The following is a 21,753-nucleotide window of genomic DNA, read 5'->3' on the forward strand; positions in this document are numbered from 1 at the left end:
TAGGGCCATTTCTATTTGGACTATTTCCTTTGCCTGTGTGCCCTTAGTTATCATACTTAGGTTGATAGATTTGTATTCCACCTGCACTTCCGGTTTCGCTAGTGTTTATTGTGTTTACTTCCGGTTTTTCTTTTTGTTTACTACTATTGGCTCATATCCTATAAGTAAATGATGATGTCTTACTTCAATAGCTTTCTATTTATTTGTCGACCTAACCCCCTTTGTTTATCATATGGCGGCTACTGTTGTCATTTGACTAAAGCTTCCGGTCTTTACTTTCATTCTTTCTGTGTATTAATTCCGTTTGGCACATATTTATACTTCCGGTGAGCACATATTTGCACTTCCGGTATCGCTATGTCATAGCACTTCCAGTGTCTGTTATTTCCGGTATCGTGGTTGTCTAATACTTCCGGTTTCGGAGGTTTCATGTTTACACTTCCATTAAGCGCTAATCTATCTGACGTGAGACCATAGAGACTAGTGTAAGAAATAATCTAAGCTGCCTTTAGGTGAATGCTGATTGTATGACAATATATGTTAAGTACACAGGTGAATAATATGCTGTTCGCCAAATTCATGTACACATCTCACTGTAATCGATGTGGTACATATGGAAAATACGATTGGTTGGGAGCAAGGTATATCAACCAATGATATGGCTCGTGTTACCATACTCAGACATATATAAATTAGTGAAACAGTTTTAAAATAGTAAAACAGTTTTAAAATACCGTCTAATAAAAATACAGCCTATTATAAATACAGTCTAATAAAAATACAGTCTAATAAAGATACAATCTAATAAAAATACAATACGATAACATGAAATAAAATCAGGATAATAGTGATAAAGTGCAATCTTGACATATAGAACTGGCTGATAAATAATGAGTACCTCCTAAAATCAAAGTGACAGTAGTGCTAGTAACTGCTCGTAGCTCATGTTTGAACATGGTGCCAGATCATGATCAGGCAGTGTAGTTCCAATATAAATATATAATCAAACATCTTAAAACCTCAAGTCCTTCTAAAATCTTTTAAAATTTTTGAAATCCTCTTTATTTTTAAAAAACTAAAATGACTATAAAACCAGATAGGGCCATATAATGTAGATACTGGATGGGGCCACTGTGTGGAATGCTCCAATATTGAGTGGGTGGAGGCCTTTTTATTATTATGCACATAGGTAAGTAAACCCGTCTTACAGAAGGGGATCCATGCTGTCAATGTGCCTACACTTGTTAGATGGAAAAGAACTGATAGGATCTATGCTTCTGGATAGGATGGATAGGAGAGAAGTGTGGTTGGATGGAGGATAGGGGGATGGGTGCCTCTATTAACCAATGGTTGAACTCTATTTTGTAAGGCTGAACAAATGTGAGAGGTCTTCTCTGTTGTTCAGGCCCTTTGGGTACAGACTGTTCAGTGAAAAAATCCATTTGGACTCGTGTAAGAGTAATTTATGTTCGTGGTTCCCCCCTCTCCAATTTTTTCTCACTGTCTCTATTCCGCAGAATTTCATATCTCTAATGTTTCCTCCATGTTTAATTGTGAAGTGTTTGTATAGTGCTGTATCTATTCTTTTCCTCTCTATACATAGTATGTGCTCCCTCATTCTGTCTTTCAATTGTCTGGAAGTTTGTCCTACATATTGTAATTTGTATGGACATTCAATAAGATATATGACATTATGATCCCCACATCTTATCAAATTGTTAATCCTAAATTTTTCTTTAGTATGTACAGATGAGAATGAGGTTGTTTTCCAGCCATTTCTGCACGCCTTATAATGCGGGCACGGGAAAAAACCTTTTATCTTCTTGTTGCATTGGCCTACCACTGCACCCATTTTTTGTTTAGGAACACTCGGGGCCAGTCTGTTCTTTAAATTGTTCGTTTTCTTGTAAATAAATTTCGGGTGTGGCATTAATAATTCTCCCAAGATATCGTCGTCTTTTAAAAGTGGCCAGTGCTTTCTGTAAATCTTCTCTATGATGTGTTTGTTTTCACAATATTCTGTGATAAAAGGGACATCTATATTGTCTTCTGATGTCACTGTCCTCTCTCTGGTTTTATATTTTAGGAGGGTTTTCCTATCAATGGTTTTAACTTCTTCGATTTTTTCTTCCAGTAATGTCTCTTTATATCCTCTATCGATAAATCTTTGTTTTAGTACCTGGGTTTGTTCTTCCCACTTCATCGGATCCGAGCAGTTCTTTTTAAGCCTCAAGAGTTGCCCCTTGGGGATGTTTTCCTTCCAAGCTTTGTGATGGCAGCTTTCGTTATGTATGTAATTGTTACAATCGACCTCCTTAAAGAAGGTCGAAGTAACAAATTGACCATTCTCTATATCTATCTTGAGATCCAGGAAGTGTATGGACCTTCTATTACATTCATAGGTGAATTTCAGGTTTTTTGTATTCATATTCATAACTTCTATGGTGTAATGCAGATCCTCCATAGAACCCTTCCAAATGAGAAAAATGTCATCAATGTATCTTACGTAGAGGACCAGGTCCGCGCTAGCTGGGCAGGATTCCCAGAAGATTTGCTCCCACTGGCCCATGTAGAGATTAGCATAGCTTGGCGCGAACCTGGTCCCCATCGCTGTTCCACACTGTTGGTGATAAAACTTCTTATCATGATTAAAATAGTTGTGGGTTAAAATGTAATAAATACTGTCTAAAACAAAAGTGCATTGTGCTTCAGGAATACATGAATCTTTAGAGAGAAAGAACTTTACAGCTTCGATGCCTCCTTCATGTGGTATGCTCGTGTATAGCGAAACTACATCGCAGGTTGCCATGATAAACGATTCTTCCCATTTCAGATTATCCAGTATTGTCAGAATTTGTGTAGAGTCCCTCAAATAGGATGGAAGATTGGTAACCTGTTTTTGAAGGATTTTATCTACATATTCTGACATATTACTTGATATCGACCCAATTCCTGAAATAATCGGTCTTCCTGGAGGGTTGACCACCGATTTATGTATCTTGGGAAGTTGGTAAAACACTGGGGTAATGGGGTATTTAACCATAATGTAGTTGTATTCTTTCTGGTTAAGTATCCCCAGTGTTTTCGCTTTGGTGGTCAAGTCTTCCAAGTCCTTTGTGAATTTACCTATTGGGTCACTTAGTAACCTCTTGTATGTCTTGGAATCACTCAGAATTCTATTGCACTCTTCCTCATATTTGCACTTATCCATCACAACAATAGCTCCACCTTTATCGGCATGTTTGGACTAAATGGGCTATGAAGGATAAAATCTGTTCTGCTGCTGGATATACTAACTAGGTGAATAAATAGTTAAACGAAAAAAATGTAAATCCTGCGCAGAAAACAGATGTGGGAAAGGGGATAGGGAATACCTCTAGCTCTCCTCAGCGGGTACCCTAGTGTACCCAATGTAAATAGAAGACGGATGGGGGTGGAGGTGAGCGCCAAAAAAGGCTGAGGTGGGGGAAGGGGACACCTGGTAGGCTGATAGAGAGTGATTCCAAGACATACAAGAGGTTACTAAGTGACCCAATAGGTAAATTCACAAAGGACTTGGAAGACTTGACCACCAAAGCGAAAACACTTGGGATACTTAACCAGAAAGAATACAACTACATTATGGTTAAATACCCCAATTACATACATAACGAAAGCTGCCATCACAAAGCTTGGAATGAAAACATCCCCAAGGGGCAACTCTTGAGGCTTAAAAAGAACTGCTCGGATCCGATGAAGTGGGAAGAACAAACCCAGGTACTAAAACAAAGATTTATCGATAGAGGATATAAAGAGACATTACTGGAAGAAAAAATCGAAGAAGTTAAAACCATTGATAGGAAAACCCTCCTAAAATATAAAACCAGAGAGAGGACAGTGACATCAGAAGACAATATAGATGTCCCTTTTATCACAGAATATTGTGAAAACAAACACATCATAGAGAAGATTTACAGAAAGCACTGGCCACTTTTAAAAGACGACGATATCTTGGGAGAATTATTAATGCCACACCCGAAATTTATTTACAAGAAAACGAACAATTTAAAGAACAGACTGGCCCCAAGTGTTCCTAAACAAAAAATGGGTGCAGTGGTAGGCCAATGCAACAAGAAGATAAAAGGTTTTTTCCCGTGCCCGAATTGTAAGGCGTGCAGAAATGGCTGGAAAACAACCTCATTCTCATCTGTACATACTAAAGAAAAATTTAGGATTAACAATTTGATAAGATGTGGGGATCATAATGTCATATATCTTATTGAATGTCCATGCAAATTACAATATGTAGGACAAACTTCCAGACAATTGAAAGACAGAATGAGGGAGCACATACTATGTATAGAGAGGAAAAGAATAGATACAGCACTATACAAACACTTCACAATTAAACATGGAGGAAACATTAGAGATATGAAATTCTGCGGAATAGAGATAGTGAGAAAAAATTGGAGAGGGGGGAACCACGAACATAAATTACTCTTACACGAGTCCAAATGGATTTTTTCACTGAACAGTCTGTACCCAAAGGGCCTGAACAACAGAGAAGACCTCTCACATTTGTTCAGCCTTACAAAATAGAGTTCAACCATTGGTTAATAGAGGCACCCATCCCCCTATCCTCCATCCAACCACACTTCTCTACTATCCATCCTATCCAGAAGCATAGATCCAATCAGTTCTTTTCCATCTAACAAGTGTAGGCACATTGACAGCATGGATCCCCTTCTGTAAGACGGGTTTACTTACCTATGTGCATAATAATAAAAAGGCCTCCACCCACTCAATATTGGAGCATTCCACACAGTGGCCCCATCCAGTATCTACATTATATGGCCCCATCTGGTTTTATAGTCATTTTAGTTTTTTAAAAATAAAGAGGATTTCAATGATTTCAAAAATTTTAAAAGATTTTAGAAGGACTTGAGGTTTTAAGATGTTTGATTATATATTTATATTGGAACTACACTGCCTGATCATGATCTGGCACCATGTTCAAACATGAGCTACGAGCAGTTACTAGCACTACTGTCACTTTGATTTTAGGAGGTACTCATTATTTATCAGCCAGTACTATATGTCAAGATTGCACTTTATCACTATTATCCTGATTTTATTTCATGTTATCGTATTGTATTTTTATTAGATTGTATCTTTATTAGACTGTATTTTTATTAGACTGTATTTATAATAGGCTGTATTTTTATTAGACGGTATTTTAAAACTGTTTTACTATTTTAAAACTGTTTCACTAATTTATATATGTCTGAGTATGGTAACACGAGCCATATCATTGGTTGATATACCTTGCTCCCAACCAATCGTATTTTCCATATGTACCACATCGATTACAGTGAGATGTGTACATGAATTTGGCGAACAGCATATTATTCACCTGTGTACTTAACATATATTGTCATACAATCAGCATTCACCTAAAGGCAGCTTAGATTATTTCTTACACTAGTCTCTATGGTCTCACGTCAGATAGATTAGCTCTTAATGGAAGTGTAAACATGAAACCTCCGAAACCGGAAGTATTAGACAACCACGATACCGGAAATAACAGACACCGGAAGTGCTATGACATAGCGATACCGGAAGTGCAAATATGTGCTCACCGGAAGTATAAATATGTGCCAAACGGAATTAATACACAGAAAGAATGAAAGTAAAGACCGGAAGCTTTAGTCAAATGACAACAGTAGCCGCCATATGATAAACAAAGGGGGTTAGGTCGACAAATAAATAGAAAGCTATTGAAGTAAGACATCATCATTTACTTATAGGATATGAGCCAATAGTAGTAAACAAAAAGAAAAACCGGAAGTAAACACAATAAACACTAGCGAAACCGGAAGTGCAGGTGGAATACAAATCTATCAACCTAAGTATGATAACTAAGGGCACACAGGCAAAGGAAATAGTCCCAATAGAAATGGCCCTAAGAACACATTAATAGCTAAAAATCAAGAATTAATTTTTTAATTTTTTTAACAGTACAACTTAAAACGAAACTCTTGCCCATACCCACAATGCACCTAACAGGAAGGGGGCGTGGCTTACTAGTTTTTGGCGCCCAAACATTAGCAACAGTTCTTATAAATTCTCTCAGCTTACTCACAATGTTAGTCTTGATAAAGGCCAGGAGTACATGGCCGAAACGCGTCGACTGATTTGAGTAAGCATAATACTGATATATCTACTGAACAGTTTGTATATATTATAGTATTGTTTGTTTTCTTTACAGGTTTTTGCACAGTGTTATTTTTTTTTTTTTTATTGCATCAAACTGAGCGACAACTTCATTGCACAGAAATCACTATATCACATTGGACACTCTTTGAGTCACCTTTGAAAGACTTACTTTTTGCATCACTTATTTGAGGATTTCCACATTTTTCAAGGTCACTTATTATTACTATTTTTTCCATATTTTATCCTAATTTTTTTTTTTTCTCCTTTTTTCACATCAAGTGATCACTTTGTTTTTCACATTTTTACAACTTTTTATTTTTTCAAGCACAGGACACACACTATTTTGGAATCTTTTCAGAATTGGACACTGCCAAAGACATTTATTTTTTGCCTTATTGTGATATATTTGGATAAACATAACCATAAGGCCATTCATCATTATCTGGACTGTTCCAAAGCGTACTATTCTAATTAGGACACTTGGCTTAACAGATCATTCTTTGTCAAACTGTTTTATTGTGCATTCCCATTTTTTTATTTTATTTCTTATTGTAACATGGATCCATGATTTTTTATGATTGTTTATTTTCATTTTATGAGTGTGTATGTTTTTAAGAAGATCACAGATATTTTAACAAATTGTGTGGATTAAACATTGATATACATTTTAAACTTTACACAACCACTTTATAGTTATTATACAATTTGTACATTTACTTCACCACCGTCACTAAGAGTACCCACATTGTGGGCACCTCTCTATCAGCCTACCAGGTGTCCCCTTCCCCCACCTCAGCCTTTTTTGGCGCTCACCTCCACCCCCATCCGTCTTCTATTTACATTGGGTACACTAGGGTACCTGCTGAGGAGAGCTAGAGGTATTCCCTATCCCCTTTCCCACATCTGTTTTCTGCGCAGGATTTACATTTTTTTCGTTTAACTATTACGAGTTTTGCGCTCTGGCTAAAAAGCCAGCGTTACGACAAGATCTGTAACGCCATCTAAAGTCATTAGTTATGAGTTTTATACTACAAAGCTGTAACATAAAACTCATAACTAAAGTGTTAAAAAGTACACTAACACCCATAAACTATTAACTCCTAAACCGAGGCCCTCCTGCATCGCAAACACTATATTAAAGTTATTAACCCCTAATCTGCCGCTCCCGATATCGCTGCCACTTTAAAAAAATATTAACCCTTATACTAAAGTTATTAACCCCTAAACCGGCACCCTCCCGCATCGCAAACTCTATTTAAATATTATTAACCCCTAATCTGCCATCCGCCCACATCACCCCCACTATACTAAAGTTATTAAGCCCTACACAGTCGCCACTATACTAAAACTCTTAAGCCCTAAACAGCAAGCCCCCCCACAAAGAAATATACTAAACTAAACTATTAACTCATAAACCGAAAGCCCCCTACAATGAAATAAACTAAATTAAACTATTTACCCCTAAATCTAACAACCCCCTAACTTTATATTAAAATTACAATTTCCCTAGCTTAAATTAAATTAAAATTTACCTGTCAAATTTAAAAAACTACCAATTAAACTAATATAATAATTAAACTAAAATTAAACTACCAATTAAATTAAACTAAACTACAGGTTAAAAAAAATCCTAACACTACTCTACAAATTACAAAGTATCTAAATACAAAAACAAAAACATACTAAGTTACAAAAAATAATAAACACTAAATTACGGAAAATAACAAATGAAATTATTCAAAATAATAAAGAATTACACCTAATTTTATAGCCCTATCAAAATAACAAAGCCCACCCAAACTAAAAAAAAAATCCTAGCCTACAATAAACTATCAATAGCGCTTAAAAGGGCTTTTTGTGTGGCATTGCCCCAAAGATATCAGCTCTTTTACCTGTAAACCCCCCCAAAAAAACAGTAAAACCCACCACCCAACCAACCCCCAAAATAAAAAACCTAATTCTAAGAAAAACCTAAGCTACCCATTGCCCTGAAAAGGGCATTTGTATGGGCATTGCCCTTATAAAGGCATTTAGCTCTTTTACTGCCTAGACCCTAAACTAAAAATAAAACCCACACAAAAAACCCTTAAAAAAGCCTCTAACCCCCTGACGATCCACTTACAGTTTTTGAAGTCCTGCTTGAACGATCTTCATCCTGGAGTTGAAGTACTCATCCAGGCGGCAAGATGTCTTCATCCAGGTGGGTAATTCGAATTAGCCAATAGAATAAGAGCTGCTTAAATCCTATTGGCTAATTTGAACAGCCAATAGGATTTTAGTAGCCCTAATTCCTATTCGATAATTCAAAATTTTCAGCCAATAGGAATGCAAGGGATGACATCTTGAATCACGTCCCTTGCATTGAAGAGGATGCTCCGCTCCAGATGTCTTCAGGATGGACCCGCTCCACGCCTCTGGGATCAAGATAGAAGAGGCCGTCTGGATGAAGACTTTTCGCCACCTGGATCAGGACTTCAACTCCGGGATGAAGATCATTCAATTGGGACTTCAAAAACTGTAAGTGGATCGTCAGGGGGTTAGAGGCTTTTTTAAGGGTTTTTTGGGTGTTTTTTACTTTTTGTTTAGGGTCTGGGCAGTAAAAGAGCTAAATGCCCTTTTAAGGGCAATACCCATACAAATGCCCTTTTCAGGGCAATGGGTAGCTTAGGTTGTTTAGATTTTTTTATTTTATTTTCTGGGTTTGTGGGGTGGGGGTCTGTAATGTTAGTAGGTCTTTGTAATTTTTTTTCACTAAAAGAGCTGATATCATTAGGGCAATGCCCTACAAAAGGCCCTTTTAAGGGCCATTGGTAGTTTATTCTAGATTAGGTTTTTTATTTTGGGGTGTATTTTTATGGGTATTAGAATAGGAATATTTTTTTATTTTTGATCATTTGTTTGTTACTTTGTGTAATGTATATTTTTAGGGGGTATTTTTTTGGAGCAAAAGAGCTGTTTAACTCAGGACAATGCCCTACAAAAGGCCATTTAAGGCCCCCCGAAAAGGCCCTTTTAAGGGCCCTTAGTAGTTTATTCTAGATTAGGCTTTTTTATTTTGGGGTGTTTTTTTTAAAGGTTATTAGAATAGGAATTATCTATATGTTTTTGTATTATTATTTTTTTGTAATGATAGGTTTTTTTATTTTTTGTAATGGTAGTTTTTTTATTTTTTGTAATGTTAGGTTTTAGTGTAAGGCAGGTTAGATTTTATTTCACAGGTAAGTTTGTATTTATTTTAGCTAGGTAGTTAGTAAATAGTTAATAACTATTTACTAACAAGTCTAACTAGTTAAAATAAATACAAACTTACCTGTGAAATAAAAATAAAACCTAAGCTAGCTACAATGTAACTATTAGTTGTATTATAGCTACCTTACGCCTAGATTTAGAGTTCTGCGTTAGCAGTCAAAAGCAGAGTTAAGGGGGCCTAACGCTGCTTTTGGCTGCCTGCTGGTATTTAGAGTCAGGCAGGAAAGGGTCTACTGCTCACTTCCCTACCGCGATTCCAGGCTACCGCAGATCCCCTTACGCCAATTGCGTATCCTATCTTTTCTATGGGATCTGCCTAACACTGGTATTTGGAGTCTTGGGAGAAGTGAGCGGTAGAACCTCTACCGACAAGACTCCAGCCGCAAAAAAAAGTCAGTAGTTAAGAGCTTTATGGGCCAATGCCGGAATATAAAGCTCCTAACTACTGTGCTCTAAAGTACATTAACACCCATAAACTACCTATGTACCCCTAAACCGAGGCCCCCCCACATCGCCGCCACTCTAATAAATTTTTTTAACCCCTAATCTGCCGACCGGACATCACCGCCACCTACGTTATACGTATGAACCCCAAATCTGCTGCCCCTAACATCGCCGACCCCTATATTATATTTATTAACCCCTAATCTGCCCCCCCAATGTCGCCACTACCTAACTACATTTATTAACCTCTAATCTGCTGATCGGACCTCGCCGCCACTATAATAAATGTATTAACCCCTAAACCGCCACACTCCCGCCTCGCAAACACTATAATAAATTTGATTAACCCCTAATCTGCCCTCCCTAACATCGCCGCCACCTACCTACAATTATTAACCCCTAATCTCAAACCCGCACCGTTGCTGCTACTATAATAAAGTTATTAACCCCTAAACATAACTCTAACCCTAACACCCCCCTAACATAAATATAATTTATATTAAACTAAATAATATTCCTAAAATTAACTAAAGTATTCCTATTTAAAACGAAATACTTACCTGTAAAATAAACCGAATAATTATATTGCAGCTATTTTAGGATTTATATTTATTTTACAGGCAACTTTGTATTTATTTTAACTAGGTACAATAGCTATTAAATAGTTATTAACTATTTAATAGCTACCTAGTTAAAATAATTACAAAATTACCTGTAAAATAAATCCTAACCTAAGTTACAATTAAACCTAACACTACACTATCATTAAATTAATTAAATAAATTACCTACAATTAAATCCAATTAAATAAACTATTCTATAATACCAAAAAAAACAAACACTAAATTACAAAAAATAAAAAAGAATTACAAGCAGTTTAAATGTATTACACCTAATCTAAGCCCCCTAATAAAATAAAAAAGCCCCCCAAAATAAAAAATTCCCTAACCTATTCTACAATACAAAAGTAATCAGCTCTTTTACCCCTTAAAAGGGCTTTTTACGGGCATGCCCCAAAGTAATCAGCTCTTTTGCCTGTAAAAAAAATACAACCCCCCAACATTAAAACCCACCATCCACATAGCCCTACTCTAACCCACCCAACCCCCCCTTAAATAAACCTAACACTACCCCCCTGAAGATCTCCCTACCTTGAGTCATCTTCACCCAGCCGGGCCGAAGTCTTCATCCGATGGGGCAGAAGAGGACATCCAGACCGGCAGAAGTCTTCATCCTATCCGGGCAGAAGAGGACATCTGGACCGGCAGACATCTTCATCCAAGCGGCATCTTCTATCTTCATCCATCCGGAGCAGAGCCATCTTCTTCCCAGCTGACGCGGATCCATCCTCTTCAACCGACGCCTACTCGCCGAATGAAGGTTCCTTTAAATGACGTCATCCAAGATGGCGTCCCTCAAATTCCGATTGGCTGATATGATTCTATCAGCCAATCGGAATTAAGGTAGGAAAAATCAAGTTCAATCCGATTGGCTGATCCAATCAGCCAATCAGATTGAGCTCGCATTCTATTGGCTGTTCCGATCAGCCAATAGAATGCAAGCTCAATCTGATTGGTTGATTGGATCAGCCAATCGGATTGAACTTGAATCTGATAGGAATAGGAATACTTTAGTTAATAAGAGTTAATTTATTTTGTTAGATTAAATTATATTTAATTTAGGGGGGTGTTTGGGTTAGGGTTAGACTTAGCTTTAGGGGTTAATAGATTTATTATAGTAGCGGCGAGGTCCGGTCGGCAGATTAGAGGTTAATACTTGAAGTTAGGTGGCGGCGACGGTTGGGGGGGCCAGATTTGGGGTTAATAAATATAATATAGGTGTTGACGATGTTAGGGGCAGCAGATTAGGGGTTCATAGGGATAATGTAGGTGGCGGCGGTGTCCGGAGCGGCAGATTAGGGGTTAATTGTGTAATGCAGGTGTCAGCCATAGCGGGGTCAGCAGATTAGGGGTTAATAAGTGTAAGGTTAGGGTTGTTTAGACTCGGGGTTCATGTTAGGGTGTTAGGTGCAGACTTAGAAAGTTTTTCCCCATAGGAAACAATTGGGCTGCGTTAGGAGCTGAACGCTGCTTTTTTGCAGGTGTTAGGTTTTTTTCAGCCCAAACTGCCCCATTGTTTCCTATCGGGATATCGTGCATGAGCACGTTTTGCCAGCTTACTGCTACCGTAAGCAACGCTGGTATTGAGGGTTGAAGTGGCGGTTAATTCGGTTCAGCGCTACCTTTTTGGAGCCTAACGCAGCCCTTCAGACAACTCTAAATACCAGCGTTGTTTGGAAGCAGCAGTAGGAAAAAAAGCTGCGTTAGCTAGGTCTTTACCGACAATTCACAGGTAAGTATTTAGTTTTAAAAAGGAATTTTTTAGTTAATAAGTGTAAATTTAATTTAGATCTAATTTCATTATGTTAAAGTTAGGGGTTGTTAGGGTTAGGATTAGGGTTACGTTAGGGTTAGGGTTAGGTTTAGGGGTTAATATAGTTCAATTTAGGTTGTTGCAAAGCGGGGGACTGGCGGTTTAGGGGTTAATACATTTATTTAGTGGTAGTGACGTGAGAGGCCAGAGGTTTAGGGGTTAATAACTTTATTTAGTTGCGGCAATGTTGGGGAGCGGTGGAATAGGGGTTAATTACTTTAATATAGTTGCAGCGATGTTGGGGTGTGGCGGAATAGGGGTTAATAACTTTACTATAGTGGCGGCGATATCGGGAGTGGCACATTAGGGGTTTATAATATTATTTAGTTGGCGATGATATTGAAAGCGAAATATTAGGGGTTAATAACTGTAGGCAGGAGTCAACGATGTTGGGGGCAGCAGATTAGGGGTGTTTAGACATTATGTTTATGTTAGGGTGTTAGGTTTAAACTGTATTTTCTTTTCCCCCATAGACATCAATGGGGTTGCGTTACGGAGCTTTTGTTTCCGCGATCGCAGGTGTTAGACTTTTTTTTGTCGGCTCTCCCCATTGATGTCTATGGGGGAAGCATGCACAAGCACATCAAAACACTGCTTGTTTTTGGTGCGGAATGGAGCTCAATGCAGTCATATCGCCTGCACAAGCTGGGTTTTTTTAAACTTGTAATGGCAGCGCTATAGGGGGTTAAATAATGCAACTTTTGTTGCGTTCTTTACTTTCCCTATAGCGCTCAAAACTCGTAATCTAGGTGATTATTATTATACTTTATGTAAAAATCACCAACAAATTCTGCAGCACTGTCCATGGGAACAAATGATAAAAGTACAAAACTGACAATATTTTTAAAAGAAAGGACAAAACATATAAATCAAATACAGGGGGAATTAAGGGCTCTATTCCTGTGGGAACTTACAAACTAGAAGGGTAGGAGGGTGAGGAACAGGAGGTGGGGACTGCAAGGGTGAGAATGCTGTAAATACAGAGTTAGATAAGGGCATTTATAAGTTAAGTGGAATTAATTTGTTACTGAGTTGGGTGGAAGGCTTCCTTGAAGAAATATATCTTTAGGGAGTGTTTAAAGGAGGACAGATTTTTGGAAAGTTGGACAGCGCAAGTAAGTGTGTTCCAGTGGGTTGGTGCCACATGAGTGAAGTCCTGCGGGTAATGATAGAAGATGCTATGAGCAGGTCATTGTTTGACCTTAGTGGGTGGGCTGGAATATATTTGTTGATTAGTGAAGACGGGTGGGGGAAGCGTTGGTAAGGGGTTTGTAGGTCAGGGTGAGAATTTTTGATTTACGTCTGCTGTGAATGGGGAGCCAGTGAAGGAACTCACAGAGAGGGTCAGCAGATACAGGGGGGCAGGGAAGGTGGATTACCCTGGCAGAAGCATTTACAATGGATTGTAAGAGGGAGTGTTGGGAAAGAAGTCCATTAGTAGTTTATTGCAGTAGCGAAGTCGGGAAATTACCAGGGAGTGGATTAGGTGCTTTAATGGTGCCAGCGCTCAGAAATGGACGAATTTTGGAGATATTGCAAAGGTGGTTGCGGCAGATTGAAGAGAGAAATTGGATATGGGGTATGAAGAACAGATTTGAGTCAAGTGTAACTCAGAGGCATTAGACTTGTGGTGTTGGGGATATAGTGGTGCTGCCAACAGTGATAGAAAAGTCAGAAATAGGAGGAAAGCTAGGTTGGAGAAATAGAAGGGGCTCAGTCTTGGACATATTAATCTTTTGGTGTTGAGAGGTCATCAAGGAAGAAATGCCAGATAAGGAGTTGAAGACATGAGAAAGGACAGAGGGGGAGAGAGCAGGGTGTCTAGTGTCAAGTGCAGAGGAAAGAGTGTTGTTATAGTGGGTTGTAGCAAGGTCAAGGTAGAATATTGTGGAAGTGTGGGGGAGGAGATGTTGAATAAGGCTGGGAAATTGAAGAGGAAACACAGCATGCAGATTTCTACAGGCACGGGGTAGAAGTAGGTTCAGCCTCTACATTAAGATTATAAGTAAGCAGGTGGTGGTCTGAAATGGGAAATGAGCTACAGGTGATGTCAGATATAGAGCAGAGGTAGAAGAATACCAGATAAATAGACTATCCATCGTGGTCAGTAGGGAATAAGGTGGATTGTGAGAAACTGAAGGGATTTGGGAGTGAGAGAAGTTTAGATGCAACAGGACAGATGGGTTACCAATGGGAATATTGAAGTCCCCCAGAATTAGAGCAGGTATATTTGGAGAGAGAAAGTGAGGAAGCCAGGTGACAAAGATTTCAAGGAATTGGAAGATTGATTGAGGAGTGTGATAGATAACTGCCACTCTGAGGGAGAGGGGGGAAACAGGTGAATGCAGTGAACTTCAAAGGGGGAAAAGGAGAGAGATGGGGACAGAGGCAAGTACTGACAGGGGCAGGAGAGGAGAGCAAGATTCCAATACTCCCACCATGCCTCTCACCTGGCCTAAGGGTATGTCTAAAGGGGAGACCACCATGTGAGAGCAGCAAAGAAAGTAGTGTCATAAAAAGATAGCCATGTACATCCAGTTTCAGAATTGTGCAATCATTTTATATTTATCAAATACAACAATGAGATTCTGTCAACATCAAGGATAAATAAATTTAAAACAGAAATATTGGTAGCACAAATAATTATTTTCTAATAGAAAATAAAAATTAACATACGTGCTAAAAATAGTCTTTCATTAAGACTCAAATATAAATAATAATAAATGTGTGTTATTGGTTATTAGTTTCATTTCTCTGAAAACAATAGACAAGCAGTCTCTATATTGAAAAAAAATGTATGAGACAAAAAAATTGTTGACATTTTCATGTAATTAAAACTGTTACTCTAAAGTGCATTTCTTCAGGTAGTAAGGCTTCAAAAAGCTCAAATTTACACTGTGCATTAAATTATAATTCAGCAATGTCCTTGAAAGCTGAATTATTTCTTTGTCAGACAATACGCATGTAAGCTTTTCTTTTGTTCTTAGCCAATATATATATATGTTATGGGTAAAGTCAGACCCCCAGACAGAGGCAAAAAACTAGTGAAGGTGTGTGAATTACAGTGCACCGTATATGTTTGATGCGGTGACTCTATGTACTCTTTTTATTAACAATCATTAGATATGCTTTACTAGTTTACATTTTGTAAATTGTAGCTATTTTTTGAAACAGTTGAAAAAATACAAGTGCCTACTATACAGTAGATACATTGAAAGAATAAAAGCTTAAAATCTAAGGAGTTCAAAATTATACAGAGAACTGGGAGAGTCACAGCGTATGTGAGCTCTGTGGTTGAACTCTTTAGTGCTCTTTAGTGCATTTTGTCCTCTGTAGCTGTCAGCTTGCAGGGCCATTATCTTGTAGAACAACATGAGTCAATGTGTATTTTTTGTCTTTTATAACAGAAAGGATATTTCACATGGGCATAACAAACTTGCACACATAAGAGTCTACTGTCTGAAATATCTGCCTGCTCTATACATTATAAAAATAATGGGAAAAACATAGCCATTAATTTTCTAAACAGTTTGTACAGCAATAGAAAAGGTCAGTCTTAAATGTTTGCTAAGAAAATATATTCTTCTTTATTATGTCTGCTAAGTAAACATAAACATTATTACTGTTAATAGAAACTATGGGGTCCATTTATCATTGTGCGGACGGACATGATCCGCTATAGCAAACCATGTCCGCCGCACATCGATAAATGCCGACAGTATACGCTGTCTGCATTTATCATTGCACCAGCAGTTCTTGTGAACTGCTGGTGCAATACTGCCCCCTGCAGATTCGCGGCAAATCGTCCGCTAGCAGGGGGTGTCAATCAATCTGATCGTATTCGATCGGGTTGATTTCTGTCCGCCGCTTCAGAGCAGGCGGACAGGTTATGGAGCTGCGGTCTTTAGAGTGCTGCTTCATAACTTGTGTTTCTGCCGAGCCTTAAGACCCCTATAACTGTTTTTGTATTAATACCTCTCTAGTCAGAAGAATAGTAAAAACATAAAAAACAAGCACTTTCTAAGCATTGCTATTAAAATGAATTGGTAGATCATATAACAGTAATTATAATAGGATGAAAGGTTATTTATTGAAATAAAATGTTCCATAACTGATAATAAATGATCTAAAATAGGGCTAGATTAGAAGTATAGCACTAAATATAGCTTTCTTGAATATCCACTTTGTAATACCAGCTCACGCTAATGTGCGCTGGTATTACAAGTTAACAGCAATATGAATGCGAGGTTGCGTTTGCATTTCTGGGAAGCATTGTACTCACAAGAGCATGCTTCCATTAGGCTTCAGAACTAAAGCGCAGCAAAGGGGGTAAGTTGCGCAACGATTGCAGCATTTATAAATATATATTTATATGCTGATATACATATATATTTATGTGTTAATATGAGTATATACATATATTGACACATACATATACAGTATATGTATATAAGCATATACAGTTATAATCAAAATTATTCAACCCCCATTGCAAATCAGCTTTATTGTCAAAATTTACAGACTTTCAGCTGTTTGCAATGAACACATCAAACAAAAGTAATAGAAATAGTTCAACACAACAAATGCCTCAAGTGGTTGCCTCAAATTCAACTGACAATGCAACGTTTAACCCCTTAATGACCACAGCACTTTTCCATTTTCTGTCCGTTTGGGACCATGGCTATTTTTACATTTTTGTGGTGTTTGTGTTTAGCTGTAATTTTCCACTTACTCATTTACTGTACCCACACAAATTATATACCGTTTTTCTCACCATTAAATGGATGTTCTAAAGATACCATTATTTTCATCATATCTTATAATTTACTATAAAAAATATATATAAAATATGAGGAAAAAATGGAAAAAAACACAATTTTTCTAACTGACTCCCAAAATCTGTTACACATCTACAACCACCAAAAATAACCATGCTAAATAGTTTCTAAATTTTGTCCTGAGTTTAGAAATATCAAATGTTTACATGGTCTTTGCTTTTTTTTGCAAGTTATAGGGCAATAAATACAAGTAGCACTTTGCTATTTCCAAACCCCTTTTTTTTTCAAAAGTAGCGCTAGTTACATCGGGACACTGATATCTTTCAGGAATCCCTGATTATCCCTTCACATGTATATAATTTGTTTTAGAAGACATCCCAAAATATTGATCTAGGCCCATTTTGGTATATTTAATGCCACCATTTCACCGCCAAATGAGATCAAATAAAAAAAAATTGTTCACTTTTTCACAAATGTTTTCACAAACTTTAGGTTTCTCACTGAAATTATTTACAAACAACTTGTGCAATTATGGCAGAAATGGTTGTAAAAGCTTCTCTGGGATACCCTTTGCTCAGAAATAGCAGACATATATGGCTTTGGCATTGCTTTTTGGTAATTAGAAGGCCACTAAATGCCACTGCGCACCACAAGTGTATTATGCCCAGCAGTGGAGGGGTTAATTAGGGAGCATTTAGGGAGCTTCTAGGGTTAATTTTAGCTTTAGTTTAGTGTAGTAGACAACCAAAAGAATTGATCTAGGCCCATCTTGGTATATTTCATGCCACCATTTCACTGCCAAATGCAATCAAATAAAATAAAATTGTTCACTTTTTCACAATTTTAGGCTTCTCACTGAAATTATTTACAAACAGCCTGTGCAATTATGGCACAAATGGTTGTAAAAGCTTCTCTGGTATCCCCTTTGTTCATAAATAGCAGACATATATGGCTTTGGCGTTGCTTTTTGGTAATTAGAAGGCCACTAAATGCTGCTGCGCATCACACGTGTATTATGTCTAGCAGTGTAGGGGTTAATTAGGTAGCTTGTAGGGAGCTTGCAGGGTTAATTTTAGCCTTAGTGTAGAGATCAGTCTGATACCTGACACATCAGACCCCCTGATCTCTCCCAAACAGCGCTCTTCCCTCCCCCACCCCACAATTGTCCCCGCCATCTTAAGTACTGGCAGAAAGTCTGCCAGTACTAAAATAAAAGGCATATTTTTAAAAAAATTATATATTTTTTAGCATATTTACATATGCTGTTGTGTAGGATCCGCCCTTAGCCCCCAACCTCCCTGATCCCCCCCAAACAGCTTTCTAACCCTCCCTCTTTACCTTACTGGGCGCCATCTTGGGTACTGGTAGCTGTCTGCCAGTACCCAGTTTCCCCTTTTTTTTCCTTTTTCTTTTTTTTTTTCTGTAGTGTAGCTTACCCCCCCAAAGAACAACCCCCTCCATCTCCCAGATCCCTTAGATTTTTTTTTAAATTATATTTTACCCCACTTTTCAATTTTCAATTTTTTCTGTAGTGTAGCCGTTCCCACCCGCTTCCACCCCGTGCACGCGCCCTATGGGATTTTAATCACTGCGACTGTGATGGCCACTGTTCTTTTCATTGTATACTTTCATTCTTCTTTCTCCAGACGTACCACTGATCCATTGGCTGAAAAGTTACAGTTTTCTTTGATCGCTCCTAGGGATGGGCGAATGTGTAAATTTTCGAATTTCGAATGTAGAACGAATGTTATTACTGAAATTCGAATTCTAAATCCGAATGTCGATAAGAACGAATATTCTTAAAAAATTTGAAAATTGAATGCTATTTACAGTTTTCGAATGTCACTTTCAAATTTGAATGTTTATAATGATATTGAATGTCCACATTCGAAATTTCGAATTTAACATTCTATTTAACAAATACTATTCAGAAGTTCAATAGTTCATGTGGTAGGGCGGGAATCTAGTAAATTGATACATAATAGATACAAATATATCATTTTGAATGTTTCCATATAGAATATTGCATAATTCGAATATTACATTTAAAGAAAGCATTAGAAATACTATTACAAACATATAAATTCGAATTTTTCGAATTCGAATATAAATTCAAATTTTTCAAATTCGAATATAAATTCAAATTTTTCGAATTCAAAAATAAATTCGAATTTTTCGAATTCGAATATTGCATAATTCGAATATCACATTTAAAGAAAAAGCATTAGAAATACTATTACAATCTAAATTTGAATTTTTCGAATTCGAATATTGCATACGAATGTAATCGTAAAATTCGAAACCGAACATTCGAAAATCGAATATTAGAATGTTATGTAAACATTCAAAATTCGATTCGAACGAACGAATGTGTTAAAATTCATGCCGTTTTTCGAATGTTGCGAAACATTCGCCCATCCCTAATCGCTCCACAGAAAAGAATCTTAAAAGTTCTGTGGCTTATTTATATGATTTTGAGCATATTGGAGCCAACATTTCTTGTGCTTTTGGGTCAGTAGTGGTGGACGTCTTGGAGTTCTCGCATGGAAACCTCTTGTGTTTAGTACGTGCCTTACTGTGCAAACTGAAACATCAGTGCCAGTTGCCACCAAGTCTTGCTGCAGGTCTTTTGCAGTCATTCAGGGGTTTTTCTCAACCTGCTTTCTCAGAAATCTGGTTGCAGCTATTGATAGCTTCCTTTTTCTGCCGGTAGTGTAACCACTGTTCCTTTGTCTTTCAACTTGCAAACTACAGTGTCTCTAGGAACATTCAGTGCCTTCACTATCTTTTTTGTATCCTGTTCTTTGTTTGTGAAGGGCGATTATCTATTCTCTTAACTTTTTGGACCATTCTTTGAATTAGCCACATTTCTACATTTCTAACATACAGTCAAACGTGACACTCAACAAACCCCTAGCCAGTTCAGTTATTTCATGAATTCTAGCTTAAGCACACCTGGTGCAACTAATGAAGCCCTTGATTAGTGTAATCAGTTATGCTTGAGAAAACACCTATTTTTTTAATATTTGTGTTAATGTGAGGATTCTATTCAAGGGGCTGAATAATTTTGAGACTGCAGAATTCATTAAAAGTTGCATTTTCAGTTGAATTTGGGGAAACCACTTGAAGCATTCATTGTGTTGAGCTATTTCAATTGCTTTTGTTTGATTTGTTCATTGCAAACAGCTGAAAGTCTGTAAAACTTTAAAATAAACCTGATTTGCAATGGGGGTTTAATCATTTTGATTACAGCTGTACATACAGTATATATTTACTGGGAACACACAGTTCCTATAGACGGCAATGCAAAGGCACTTTTCAGTGCTGTTTTTTCTTTTTTAAACCCCACTCCTGCACACTTTAAAGCCCTAAAACTGCCTAGTGTGGTTGTTTTTATTAAAAAAACTAAAATGCCCTCTATTTTGATGGCATTTGGGGCATTTATTAGAAAATTAACCTGGTTAATTGTCTAAGCGTGGTAGCAATAACCAGCCACTTGTAATTGGCTGGTTAATTATCCCGCACCCACAAATTGCAAATTTGCCAGTTTGCAGGCACAGAATAATTTAGCGCTCTACTTGTAATCTAGCCTATATTTTTTTAGGTAAAATACTATGGCCTAGATTTGGAGTTTGGCGGTAGCCGTGAAAACCAGCGTTAAAGGCTCCTAACGCTGGTTTTAGGCTACCTCCGGTATTTCGAGTCAGTCAAAAAAGGGTCTAACGCTCACTTTTCAGCCGCAACTTTTCCATACCGCAGATCCCCTTACGTAAATTGCTTATCCTATCTTTTCAATGGGATTTTTCTAACTCCGGTATTTAGAGTCGTGTCTGAAGTGAGCGTTAGAATTCTAACGACAAAACTCCAGCCGCAGAAAAAAGTCAGTAGTTAAGAGCTTTCTGGGCTAACGCCGGTTCATAAAGCTCTTAACTACTGTGCTCTAAAGTACACTAACACCCATAAACTACCTATGTACCCGTAAACCGAGGCCCCCCCCACATCGCCGCCACTCGATTAAATTTTTTTAACCCCTAATCTACCGACCGCCACCTACGTTATCCTTATGTTCCCCTAATCTGCTGCCCCTAACACCGCCGACCCCTATATTATATTTATTAACCCCTAACCTGCCCCCCAAAACGTTGCAGCCAGCTACCTACAATAATTAATCCCTAATCTGCCGACCGCAAAGCGCCGCTACTTAAGTTATCCTTATGTACCCCTAATCTGCTGCCCCTAACACCGCCGACCCCTATATTATATTTATTAACCCCTAATCTGCCCCCCTCAATGTCGCCTCCACATGCCTACACTTATTAACCCCTAATCTGCCGAGCGGACCGCACCGCTACTATAATAAAGTTATTAACCCCTAATCCGCCTCACTAACCCTATAATAAATAGTATTAACCCCTAATCTGCCCTCCCTAACATCGCCGACACCTAACTTCAATTATTAACCCCTAATCTGCCGACCGGAGCTCACCGCTATTCTAATAAATGTATTAACCCCTAAAGCTAAGTCTAACCCTAACACTAACACCCCCCTAACTTAAATATAATTTAAATCTAACGAAATTAATTAACTTTTATTAAATAAATTATTCCTATTTAAAGCTAAATACTTACCTGTAAAATAAATCCTAATATAGCT

The sequence above is a fragment of the Bombina bombina genome, chromosome 5 (genome assembly GCF_027579735.1).
Source record: "Bombina bombina isolate aBomBom1 chromosome 5, aBomBom1.pri, whole genome shotgun sequence".
Lineage (NCBI taxonomy): Eukaryota > Metazoa > Chordata > Amphibia > Anura > Bombinatoridae > Bombina > Bombina bombina.